The sequence below is a fragment of the Callorhinus ursinus genome, unplaced genomic scaffold, assembly GCF_003265705.2.
Source record: "Callorhinus ursinus isolate GAN/ISIS: 27379988/994484 unplaced genomic scaffold, GSC_fseal_2.0 scaffold5, whole genome shotgun sequence".
Taxonomy (NCBI): domain Eukaryota; kingdom Metazoa; phylum Chordata; class Mammalia; order Carnivora; family Otariidae; genus Callorhinus; species Callorhinus ursinus.
This window is the reverse complement of record NW_027397067.1, coordinates 16,925,903-16,939,447: the sequence shown is the minus strand read 5'-3', so window position 1 is coordinate 16,939,447 and position 13,545 is coordinate 16,925,903. Positions and strand designations below refer to the sequence as shown.

At 41.9% G+C, this 13,545-nt stretch overlaps 1 long non-coding RNA gene across 1 annotated transcript in view; it reads left to right on the top strand.

Moving 5' to 3' along the window:
- Nucleotides 1–1,470: 1,470 nt before the first annotated feature.
- The window catches only part of LOC141372799 (uncharacterized), a 355,986-nt gene continuing 343,911 nt past the window's right edge, over nt 1,471–13,545 (top strand). The window contains exon 1 of the long non-coding RNA XR_012378222.1: nt 1,471–1,664. This is a non-coding gene — a long non-coding RNA (uncharacterized lncRNA). The remainder of the gene's footprint in view (nt 1,665–13,545) is intronic.

Here is a 13,545-nt window from a genome sequence, read left to right as displayed (position 1 = left end):
GTAATATAAATAAAAATGTAAGATTTCTGTGTACTCACAAGCTAGAAGGAGAGAAAAATTGTAAAGATGGAATTATAATACAGCAGTAGTGAGACAGTGAAGTGTGGTTTAAGTAGGTGAACCCAGAATATCTAATGATTAGTTCTACCTGGAAAGCTCAAGGATGGACACAGGGATAACCTTAGCAGTCAGAGTTCAGTTTGCAACTTTTTCTGTCCTGTCTTGACCCTGAAGACAGAAAACAACTTAACACCAACAGTCTAATGACCTAGGTTGAAAGGCAGGGATTTTATGATCCTCTTGGCATGACACAGCCAGGGAAGCTGGGCTACTGCAGAACACAGGTAAGCTCACCGCCCCAGCTTATAGAGGAGCATTGATTTCCACTTCAAATCCCATCCCCCTCTGCATTCAGGGTCTGTTGGCATTCTCATCTCCTGTCATTTTACTGGCCTATTCCTATTCATTTGGGGTTTAAATATCTTCTTCAGCAATACTTTCCCTGGACCCTTAATCTAGTTACTCTCCTCTCAAAATGTTCATCAAACTCTTTTAACTTTCCTCCATAACCTTTCTAGCAGTTGATAATCACAGCTTTATTTGTGTCTGTTGATTCATATGGCAAGGACTACGCCTCTAGCACACATAATAAATACTTGGGGAATGATTGAAGTATTTGTGATTTATACTGCAACACAATCCTGGATGTAATGTACCTCAAAAAAGGAGACCATACCCTTCTGAAGAAGCCAGCATTACTTCTTAATTCTTTAGTCTTTCTTATTTCTTGCCAGTGGGTTATTTGCCTTTGTAGTTGCTGTGAGCTGAAATAATATGGATCTAATCAATCATGAGGGCCCATACTGCAGGGACACCCGCCAAGCAGCCTTCCCTGTTCTTTACCTAACAGCTCCAGTCTTGGCTTGTGTGACTCATGACATCAGGGTTGTTCATTATCAGTCACTTTATTCTCTTTCAGGATGGTATATGTTTCTGATCCTCTGAATGTTTGCCAAAGGTATTTTGGGCTATTTCAAGGGGTGCGCTAGTTGGGCTGATGATACGAGTATTCTCGCATTTTATTTTCATTAGAAGTGATTGTAACTAACATTTGGTAGCAACTGGTTATTTATAGGATATTGTCTGTCATAAATAGCGGTTGCCCCAGGGAAAAGCTTTGGGGTGGGAGAGTCAGATGGGTGAAGTTGAAAGGATTAATGAAAGCATCAATACGTAGTATCCCCTCATCTGTGGTGTTGCTTTCCACGGTTTCAGTTACCCACGGTCTGAAAATATTAAGTGGAAAATTCCGTAATTAAACAATTCGTAAGTTTCAAACTTCGGGAGCCGCTCTGAGTAGCGCGATGAAATCTCGCGAGGTCTGCTCTGTCCTGCCCGGGAAGTGAATCAGCCCTTTTCCCGCGCATGCACACTGCGTAGGCTGCTGCCCGCCTCGGTTATCAGATCTCCTGCCCCGGTAATGCAGGTCTGGTGTTAAGTGACCTTTATTTTACTTAATAACGGTCCCAAAGCACAAGAATAGTGAGGGTGGCAATTAGCATATGCGAGAGAGAAGCCACAAAGTGCTTCTGTTAACTGAAAAGGTGAAAGTTTTCAACTTGATAAGGAAAGAAAATTGTATGCCGGGGCTGCAAAGATCTACGGTAAGAACAAATCTTCCGTGAAATTGTGAAGTCGGAAAGGGAAATTTGCGTTAGTTTTATTGTTTTTTTTTTAAGATTTTATTTGTTTATTTGAGAGAGAGAGAATGAGAGATAGCACGAGAGAGAAGAGGGTCAGAGGGAGAAGCAGACTCCCTACCGAGGAGGGAGACCCATGCGGGACTTGATTCCGGGACTCCAGGATCATGACGTGAGCCGAAGGCAGTCGCTTAACCAACTGAGCCACCCAGGCGCCCGCGTTAGTTTTATTGTTAATCTCTTACTGTGCCTGATATATAAGTTAAACTTTCTCAGAGGTATATATAGGGTTTGGTACTAGCTCCTGTTTCAGACATCCAATGTGAGGTCTTGGAATGTATCTCCTGCAGGTAAGGGGGAACTACTGTATCAGGAGCAAGGGTCCCCCCGGGGGGGGGGGGAAGTCCTTGATAAAGATCAGATTAAAGTGAAAGGATCAGGATTTGGAAATGAGAATCTGAGAAGAAAGTCAATGGTACAATATGCCGATTCTTGTTTTTTTAAGGATTTATTTATTAGAGAGTGGTGAGGGGGAGAGGGCCAGCGCAGGGGAGGGGAGTGGGAGGGGTAGAGGGAGAGGGAGAGAGAAACACAAGCCGACTTCACACTGCGGGCTGGGGGCTCCATCTCACGACCTTGAGATCACCACCGGAGCTGAAACCAAGAGTCGGCCACTCAACCCACTGCACCACCCAGGCACCCCACAATAAGCCGATTCTTTTCTTTAACTCTTATGCCATTTCTTTGCAACCATGCGAAAGCGGCTTGAAGCAGCAATACTTTGTACTGTGGTCAGAAGTAGGAAGTTCTTCTCCAGGCAGAATGGGCCCCTCCCTCCTTGTTGGGAATGGTACCTCCGTCATTATGTCAGGCAGGCGGTGCCTCTCACCAGCCCGCACTTTCCCTACTACGTTTGTTACACGGTATTAGGAGCACAGGATCCAATGTCTGTGTTCCCTGCTAGACCTTGCGTTCTGTGAGAAGATTCATCTCTATATTCCCAAAACCTAGACAGATTCAGACTAAAGGGTGATACACAACCTATGTGGCTAATGACTAAATATGGACAGAGTCCTTTCCAAGCCCTAAAACGTGGACACTGATTATGGCACTTTGCAGGGAGATGTCCCCTCCAGTGAGTGGGGACAGAAAATGGCGAGTTACTTCTACACTCAGCATTTGGTGGGCCCCAGGGAGAATAAACTCTTCCCATAGGCCATGGCTCATCTACTTAACTCTGGCAACACACCTCGTCCATTCTGAACAGCCTTCTGCCCTTGGTGTGGTTCCCTGTCTCCATTCGAGTTCCTCATGGAAGACTAGCTTTCAGTCTCATCTCTGTAAGCTCAGAGCTTTGTGTAATGGTCTAGTGTACTTCCAGTTCACCTACAAGTCATGTGAGCACCTCACGCTCCCCTGTCCTGACTCTGCAGTGTAGCTGTCTGAGCTTGGGAAAGTTGCTTTACTCCTCTGAATTAAGTTCTTATCTCTAAAATGGGAACGATAGGATACACTTCCTATCTTTTCTGTGAGGGTTAAATGAGTTAGTGTATGTAAATTATTTAGCACAAGGCTTGAGACTTAAAAAGTTTCCAGGGACTCCTGGGTGGCTCAGTCAGTTAAGTGCCTGCCTTCGCCTCAGATCATGATCCCAGGGTCCTGGGATCGAGCCCCACATCTGGTTCCCTGCTCAGCAGGGAGTCTGCTTCTCCCTTTCTCTCTGTCCCCCCCACCCCCGACTGGTGTTCTCTCTCCCTCTCTCTCAAATAAATAAATAAATAAAATCTTAAAAAAAAAAAAAAGATTCCTGCTGACAGTATTAGCACTGTACCAGTAGCAGAGGCTTCTCAAGGATCTGGTATGAGAAATGTTACAGCCCTTGTGCCCAGACTGGGTGAACCTGGCGTTCTCTAAGCCTAAATAACTGGATTTGGCACAGACTACTGCTAATTGACCCCCACCCCATATCCATTCTCTCCTTCAGTTCTTCCTTCAGTTGAAGAATCCTCAAATTTCAGTGGGCACATGGCTGTCCAACTAGGGACTGCATCCCCCAACCTCTGGTGGACAGGAGCAGAAGTCATATGTACTAGTCTACTTTCTCCTTCTTGCAGACTGTGGTGTGGTTAGTCAGCTCTAAAAATGGGGATGAAGGCAACACCCTTGGATATAGAGGGACAAGAATAGAGAGGGAATGTGGGTACCTGGATGATTTCATGGAGCAGAGTTATCAACCCCCAGAATTGTCTATCTCTTCAGGTTGTTATGGGAGAGAAAAAGTATCTTCTATATTGTTGTATTTGGGAGTCTCTGTGGTAAACAGCTTACTACAATATGACTCATACACCAGCCTGGTGAGAAAATCTGAGAACGTGATTTGGTTGGACTCCAGGAGAAAGGAGGGGAAGCAATGGGAAAGAACATGGGAAAGCAATTGATACATTGAGCATCTGTATTTTATTCTCTTTTTTCCTCTTGTAATTTTGTTGGTGAAAGTAGACAGCAAATACTAACACATTCATGTCATTTCTACGTAAATCAATGAGAAGTCCTGTAGTATCTTGTGTGTAGAAAAGAACTATGATATACCTTGGGTGTCGTATGAGTTTTTATGATGTATCTGAGAAACGTGCGAAAGAAAAGCAAAGTATGTGGCTGGTTCTTTGAGGAGATAACTTGGAATGTTCCCCCACCTGAGCAGCTCAGGCAGTCCCCTGGCTGAGATATTTTCTGAGAAGTGGGTATTCTGAGAGAGGTGGCAGTTCTTACTGCCTGAGAGAGAAATATGTCAGGATAGATAGAGGGGGGATAATTGACCTGAATGTGCCAGTTATAATTTTTAGCAGAAACACACCTCTAAAGTAATTCACCTCCAAAGTTAATGGAGTGTCAACCGAGGAAAACATTTTCGTCTTCTTGGAGCATGGCTCCCACAAACTGAGTCACTGACTAAGGCAACTGGGAGGGAGCGAGAGGGAGAGCCCTTGAAAAGGACCCTGCAGGAAAACTCAGAGTGAGGACAGGTCTGGCCTCAGGTTGATCTTAACAGAAAGAGAATGTCTCTAGCCTGGTTAAATTAATATAATCTTATGTAGGTTGAAGAGAAATAAGTGTTAGTGACAGAACTAATGTTCTGGAAGCTGTCAAAATCCTGTCCAGAGATGACAGGGAGCTTTTGTGACTGAGCCAGCAAGTGAGTGTAACTGACGGATAGGACAGTGTTTGGATATGAAAGACAGCTTTAAGGAAGCTGGCTAACCAGAGTCCAGAAGAATATACTTCACATAAAGTGCTTGCAGTGTCCGTCTGCAATTGCCATGTTGACTATTTCTTGTTCCTGTAATGAATTTAATACTAAATTCCTTGTCAGTTTTAAAATAATGATTTAACTTTTGATGGTTGGTAGAATTCTGTTTCGTCCTTACAGTACCTCAGTACATCAACTTTATACAAACCTCGGTTGTTCACTTACAGCTACCAAACTGATTGGCACCTGGAACAACCTAGCAAAACTTCGGTCTCAGTTAAGGTGCTGAGAGCTTAAAGAGGTTTCTGGGGAGAATAATTATAAAAGAGGTGAGGTGGAGGTTGGGAAAAGAACGGGGAGGAAAAGGAGTGTCGTGTAGGTCAGTGCAAACCTTGGGAAGAGAAAGGTCTCTGAGGCAAAGTGCATGCGTCTGGGCATTTGAATTGTCTTGCCTCCCCCTTGGGAGAGAAGACAGCCTCTGTGAGGCCCTCGGGCCAATGGTACTTCAGGGAGAGAGTTTGAGACCTCTCAGGAGCCCTGTAGAGCCAAGTCTACATGTTGTAAATATGCAGGGAATTTGAAACTAACTTGTAGATGTACTTTGGGAGTTATCCTCACCTATGGGAGTCATTTAAATGAAGTTTACCACCAGTTTTTCATATTTTAAACATCGGCAGTGCTCCATAGTCGCAATAACATTTTAAAGTGTGCTGTTCTTATGCTTGCATCTATTTGCTTCTACAGGCAGATAGATTTGTAAATAAGACAGTGTTTTTGCTTGCATGTTTGGGGCTGATCCCAAAGTCATCACAAGAGAAATAGTAATTGAAAGCACAATATATAGATAGGCATAACATTTGTAAAAAAAAATTCAAGCTGGAGAGAATTTAATACCATGACATGGGTTATTTAGGCATCTTTCTGTGAGTACTAATACAAAATCATGTTCTTTTTTTTTTTTTTTAAAGATTTTTATTTATTTGAGAGAGAGAATGAGAGATAGAAAGCACGAAGGGAAGAGGGTCAGAGGGAGAAGCAGACTCCCCGCCGAGCAGGGAGCCCGATGCGGGACTCGATCCCGGGACTCCAGGATCACGACCCGAGCCGAAGGCAGTCGCTTAACCGACTGAGCCACCCAGGCGCCCCAAAATCATGTTCTTTTTTAAATTATTTTTTAAAGACTTTATTTGAGAGAGAGAGCATGCAGGGGGTGAGAAGGGGCAGAGGGAGAAGCAGACTCCCTGCTGAGCAGGATGCCTGATGCGGGACTCTATCCCAGGACGCTGGGATCATGACACAAGCCAAAGGCAGATGCTTAACCGACTGAGCCACCCAGGCACTCCCCAAAATCATGTTCTATTACCTTATTTTTATATAGAACTTTTGTAGGATGATCTCTGATTATCATGTGAACCTAGCAGTTGGTATTATTGTTATTGCCAAAATCTCCACTATTTCTTGGAGGCTGGGCTGTGGCCTTCATGGCTGTGGGCATGAGAAGGAGCAGTGACAGGGTCGGTGGCTGGAGCAGAAAGTCCACATCAAGACAAGGGTGAAGGAGCTGTTGAAAATGAATGAATGAGCCAAGCCCAAACTCTGGAAGAATGCTAATGTCGAAAAATTCAACAGGGGGTCTTGAAGGGTCCTCAAAACCCAAGGAGGCTGGAGGAGCAGACAGCATCAGGAATGGAGGGTCCCCACATTGTCTCTGACTTTCTTGCTGTTAACTCACACTAGCTCTTCAGTTCCATGCTCCTCTCATCGGCTTCCTCTCCTCGGGCTCCTGCCCCTTTCCCACCCCACAGCACTCTACCTGTGACCCAGCCCCTGCTTCTTCATTACCCATATCACCACTGACAAGGTCCTGGGCACGACAGACTGTTAGGAAAATAGGGTAATCGCAGCTCAGAATAAGGAACAACTTCAACATCCGCAATGATTTTTTCACAAACCGTTTATTAACCACTTTCCATCCTGGATCACTTTTTACTGCCATAGCCTGCTTGTGGGTCTTAAACTGTTTAAATATTGTCTGCTTCTCTTCATAGCTGGAGAGCTCATCACTGCTCTTTTCCAAGTTTCCAGAGCTCGTGAAACCTTGGAGCTACCCAGGGACAACTCCCCAAATTCCTGCTCTTTTATTACATAATTTAGATTCATTTCAGTCTCCCCATGTGGATGAGCTCCTGGCCTCACCTTTCATTGGGTTATTCTGTACAAAGGGAGAAATCCCTGGCCCTTAGGATATGTGATACAAAGAACTGGTAAAAGCTTTGAATTCTTAGGCAGAGTTCCCCCCACCCCCACCAAAGTTTGTTAGTGAAGGAAAAATTTATTTCCAATTTAAAATTTATTTTCACCACTTCAGGAGTGATGATTCCTCTTTGTTTTTGCTGCCATTGTTTTTCTTTCTGTTATGTGAAAATAATAGTAATAAGTGTTGCTTATTGTTACTCATTTAACGTTGTGGGAGGCACAGAACTTAGTGCCTTTTATTCCTTTATTACATTGAATCTTCACACATGGCATGTGAAGCCAGTCCTGCTGTAGCTCCGCATCTTACAGTGCCTGGAGCTGAAGCTTGGAGGTTCAGTGTCTTACCCGAGTTGTGCAGTTCCTGCATGCAGAAACCCACATGGGAACTAAGCCTGCATGACTGCAAGTCTTCACTCTGAGGTGCTCTATTATCTGACATTCTTTCTTTCTTTTTTTTTTTTTTAAGATTTTATTTATTTGAGAGAGAATGAGAGAGAGCGAGAGCACATGAGAGGGGGGAGGGGCAGAGGGAGAATCAGACTCCCCGCCGAGCAGGGACCCCGATGCGGGACTCCATCCCGGGACTCCAGGATCATGACCTGAGCCGAGGGCAGTCGCTTAACCAACTGAGCCACCCAGGCGCCCCTATTATCTGACTTTCTGAGTAGAGGTGGACTGCACCATACATTTGTATCGTGCAGATGGTAATCTCTCCCAGCGTCTTTTCCTGAACTTCTATGTGTGTATTTAAGGGATGATTTACGAATTAAAAAACTATTACAGGGAGAGGAAAAGGAATATGATTCAAGTGATAATACTCCTTGCTGGCAGACAGTGGAGATGTAAAGAGTTTGGTTACAGTGCCTCAGCTGCCTCGTTCCATTTATGTGGCATGCAGATACTAGGAACATAGAATCTTGTAGAGGACACCTTAAATGGACAAGGATGAGAGGGGGAAACATCTGTCGTGCAAAACTCTTTGTTGTGAAGTACTCATAACATATAGAGTTATAAAGTAAACTTGGGGTAATGAAAACAGACTTCATTGCACTGAAACTTTCTTGGTGATGATTTAAAATTACCGGAAGTTATCTTTAGCTTTATTTGGAAAAAGTTTTTTTTTTTTTTATTTGGAATAGTTTTAAAAATCATTTGCCAAATTTGTTCTATTTTTTGATGTTTGTGTTTTCCATTTCTCTTTAGTTTTCAGTAATATTTACACTGACCTTTTTGGTAATTATGCCCCTTAAAGTCTTGGGGTAACTTGAAAAAAACTAAGGGCAGCTTTGGCTCCCAGGAATTTGGGGGGGTTGCTATTGATGTAATTTTGTTATATAATGCAGAATATGAAAATATTTCACCTGCTCCTGAGACAGGTATTTGAAAAGGCTTATATAAGAAAGATGGTGATGATGGGGCGCCTGGGTGGCTCAGTCGTTAAGTGTCTGCCTTTGGCTCAGGTCATGATTCCAGGGTCCTGAGATCGAGCCCCGCATCGGGCTCCCTGCTCCGTGGGAAGCCTGCTTCTCCCTCTCCCACTCCCCCTGCTTGTGTTCCCTCTCTTGCTGTCTCTCTGTCAAATAAATAAAATATTTAAAAAAAAAAAAGAAGAAAGATGGTGATGATTTTTCATGACAATGTGGATACACTTAATGCCACTGACCTGTACACTTAAAAATGGTTAAAATGGTTAATTTTGTTATATATGTGCTTCTACAATTAAAAAAAAAATGGTGGGGTAGGGAAGAAAGAGAAGAAATGCATCCCTAATCTTGTAATTGTCATCTTCCCCTGTTATTCAGAGATATTTCTTCTGGGAGACCTCTAGTTGTGCCCAGGGCTCTGAGCATTGGTGAATCTTGACATTTTAAAACATCTTGATGTTCTGGTCTCCCCCATACCCAGCTAAAACAAACCAGTCACACACAAAACTACATGAATTCTTGGTGGGGGGTGTTGGGTTATACAGAGAAGTATAGGATGAGGGTCATGTTCTCAAAGAGATGTTCAAAGGGTTGGAAAAATAGTTGCAAGGTTAGCCACAAACACACATATATAGCTAACGTACCATACAAAGCCTTTAAGTAGTAACCGATTAATGTTGAGTATAAGAGTTTAGGAGATGGGCAAGGAAGAGAATCCCAGAGTACTAGGACCATCAGAGAATTCATGGAAAAGGTGAAACATGAATTGGTGCTTAAAAGATGAGGAAGAATTAGATTGCTGCAGAATTCATCACAATGAGAGATAAATTATAATTGTATCTAAGAACAAATGGTCATTTTCTTCCTTATGTGAACTCCATTCTCTTTCTTCTTTGTTTTAATAATATCATCCGCATACCTTCTTTTATAACTCATTCAAGAATTCATTTGTTAACACCGTGTGTCTTGCACATAGCCTGACTCTTATCCATGCATTGGGGTACACTGTGAACAAAATAGAATCTCTGCTCCCATGGAGCTTACATTCCAGGGAGGGAGGCAGATGATGAAAAAGATATATGAATGAAATATAGTGATAACTGTAGGAAAAAAGTAAGTTAGAGGAAAAGATATAAATTTTTAGGGGATATTGAAGTACGATGTGGTGGCCGAAGAAAGCCTCACTGAATATCTGAATTTTGAATAAAGATCTGAACACAGTGAGGGAGTTATGTAGGGGAAGAGCATCCTGGGTGGAGGGTCCAGCAAGCACAGAGGTCATGATGTAGAAGTGTTCCTGATATGTTCAAGGAACTGCAGGAAGGCCAGTGTGGCTGGAGTAAGGAACAGGTGAGAATGTCAGAAGATGAGATATGTGAGGCAAATAGGGTCTTTCATGTCATAGTAAAGATGAATTAGGTCATCTTTGCAGGATTTGAGTACAGAAGTAACATGATCTGACTGGGTTTAGAGTAGACTTTTCTGAAAAGAACTGAAGGTGAGAAACTACTTAGGAGGCCATTGAAGTAAGCTACAAGAGAGGTGCTCTTTGGTGAGATCAGTCAAGATGGTGAGAAGTGTTCAAATTCTTGATGTATTTTGAAAGTAATGCTGATAGAGTTTGTTGATAGACCAGATGTAGGAGGTGAAGGAAAAGAGTTAAAGTCCTCTTGCGTTGAGAGACTATAAGGATATAGTTACTTTGAATGAGATGTGGAAGATTTTAGGGGGAGTTGTTTTGGGGAAAATATAAGGAGCTTGTTTTGGACATGTTGACTTTGAAATGCTTAATAGGCATTCACTGGCAATATCAAATAGGCAGTTGGATGTATGGGTTTGCAGTTCAGGGGAAAGGTTCAGGTTATAGATATAAACTTGGGTGTAAGGATGTATTTAAGGTCATGTGATGAAATAGAGAACGGATGCGGATAGAGAGAAGGGGACCAATGACTGAGTTCTAGGGTTTTCCAACATTTTGAGATTGGGGAGAAAAGATATGAGCAAAAGAAACTTGGAATATGTAGAAAGTAGTGATATAACCTGGAGTGTGTGGTGTTGGGTCTCTGGTGACTTTGAAAAGAGGAGTTTCAGTGACAGGGTTGGTGAACTGATGTGTTCAAGAGAAAATGGGAGAGGAGAAATTGGAAGTCACTGAGTACCATTTCAAGGAGTTTTGCTGTAAAAAGAAGGAAAGAAAAACTGTAGTAGCTGGAGGAAAGAAGTGAGATCAAGAGAAACTTAAAAAAAAAGATAGAGTAATACGTGCATGTTTGTATGCTAATGGGGATAATTTAGTAGAGGGAAAAATTGAAAATGCAGGAAAGAATATAATTGCTGGGGAAATATCTTTGTAAAGCATGGAATTGGATTTAAGGAGTAATTATAAGAATTTGAAGTAACCTGAGAGAAGGTAGAGTATAGGTACAAACTTGAAGGTAGGTGGGAAGATGAGAAGGTGGCAGTTTGCACATTTACTTCAACATGTTTTATGTTTATTTCTTTGAGTCCTTTGTAAACCTCTTTGAAGACAAAGACTGCTATTGCATTTTTATGTGTGGTCCCGTCACTCAGCAAATGTTTCTTGAATGAATGAATGAAAATGAAAAACTCGACATTTATGGCTTTGAATACACATAAATGAAAAAGTAGGTTTTAAGCATTGTAAGAAACAAATTGGAACCTAATATTTTTAGTCTTCCTCCATGAAGGTTAGGAAGTTAGTGTTGGGAAGATACAATGAAAATTTTTTTTAAAAAGCATTTTATTTTATTTTAATTTAATTTTATTTATTTGACACAGCACAAGAGGGAACACAAGCAGGGGGAGTGGGAGAGGGAGAAGCAGGCCTCCTGCCAAGCAGGGAGCCCGATGTGGGACTCGATCCCAGGACCCTGGGACGATGACCTGAGCCAAAGGCAGACGCTTAACGACTGAGCCACCCAGGTGCCCTAAAATGAAATTTTTATTCTTAAAAGAAAAGTTTTCATGATTATCATCTAGGAAGGTATTACTAAGAAATGATTTTTAAAAATTAGCTTATTTGAGATATAATTCATATACCATAAAGTTCACTCTTTTAAGTGTACAGTTCAGTGTTTTTTTTTCGCATATTCACAAAATTCCAGAAAGAAACCCCATAAAAGAAACTGCAGAGCCATAGCAGTCATTTCTCTCTTCCAAACCAGTGGCAATTACTAATCTGTTTTCTGTTCTATGGATTTGCATATTCTGGACGTTTCATAAAAAGTGGAATCATACAGGTATGCCTGGTCAGCTCAGTCGGTTGAGTGTCTGCCTTTGCCGCTCCCCCTGCTTGTACTCTCTCTCTCTGACAAATAAGTAAATTAAAAAAAATATTTTTTAAAAATGGAATCATACAACATGTGGCCTTTGTGTCTGACTTCTTTCACCTAGCACATTTTCAAAGTTCATTTGTGTTGTAGCATGTGTCAAAACCTCATTTCTTTTTATGGTCAAATAATATTCCAGTGTGTGGATATACTATGTTTTGTTTCTCCATTCATCAGCTGGTGGACATTTGGATTGTTTCCACTTTTTGACAGTCATCAGTAATGTTGTTATGAACATTTATGTACAAGTTTTTGTGTGGACATATGTCTTAAATTCTCAACCTATTATAGCATCAACTCAAACTTCACAATCTATTCTAAATATTATTAGCTCAAAAGCTCAAATATGATCAATTTAAATCATACAAATTAGGTATGGGTGAAGTTCTTGTCATAATCCATCCCGGGGCAAATTTTGTCTTCATCTGTGGATCTGTGAAACTAGAAGGCATGTTATCTGCACACAAATACAATGGTGGGACAGGCATAGCCTAAGAGTTAATAGCCATTCCTATACAAAAGGGGGGAAATGGAGTGAAAAAAGGAGCCACTGGTCTCAAGCAATTTTTCTAGCTGGAAAACTCCATTGGATTTCAAGTCCTGGGAATAATTCTCTGTAAATCTTAGCTCTACCCTCTGGGCACTCAGTCCCACCCTCAGAATTATCCTTTCTTTTGTTTTGTGAAAGGTAATGCATCTTTGTGGCTGGGTTGACTCTTGCCTGGAGAAATTTGGGTGTCCAACAGCCTTCTTTCATTCTGTAGTCTCTTTGTCCTTTTGGGTCGAAGCTGGTCGTGTTTCTGCTAGTATTTAAAATTGTCAAGAACCTTGTGGGTCTCCTGTTTATTTCATGGGATTCACTCCATATTGGTGAGGATCCTCCAAGATATTTCTTAGATAATCCCATCTTTATTTTGGGCCTCTGCTGAGACAGCTGAAAGGATTTATGCGTCACAAACTTAATCTTTTCAAAGGGCCTTTTATGTGATATGTGACTGAATATTCTGACCTTTTGATTGATCTGAGGTATTAGCAAAAGTTTATGCAGGCACACACTCCGCTTTTTCTCTCCTGAAGGTACATCCCTTAAATTTTAGCATCTTTGGCAGTCTGATAAAACTGGGAATTCCCCAGACCATCAAGTCCTGTTTCCTTTTTTACTTAACTCTTTCTCCCCTCATTCTTCCAGCAGTCTGTCAACATGATTTAGGTACTCTGTAAGCTGATGCATGTTTTCCTTACCACGCTTCCTCACTTCCTTCCGAGGCAAATTTATTAGAAGTCTGACACAGATCTCACTGGACTAAAATCAAGGTGCCAGCAGGGCTGACAGGGTTTATGGGAGAATACAACTGCTGGCTTTCTTCAGCTTCTAGAGGCTGCCTTAACTCTTTGGTCTTTGGCCTCTTCCTTCATCTTCAAAGCCAGAAACAGGGGTTTCATTCCTCCTTACATTGCATCCTCTGACATCCTTTTACTTTTATTTTCCATTTTAAGGACTCTTGTGATTAAATTGGGTCACCAAGATAATCCAGGATAATCTCCCTATTTTAAGGTCATTTTATTAG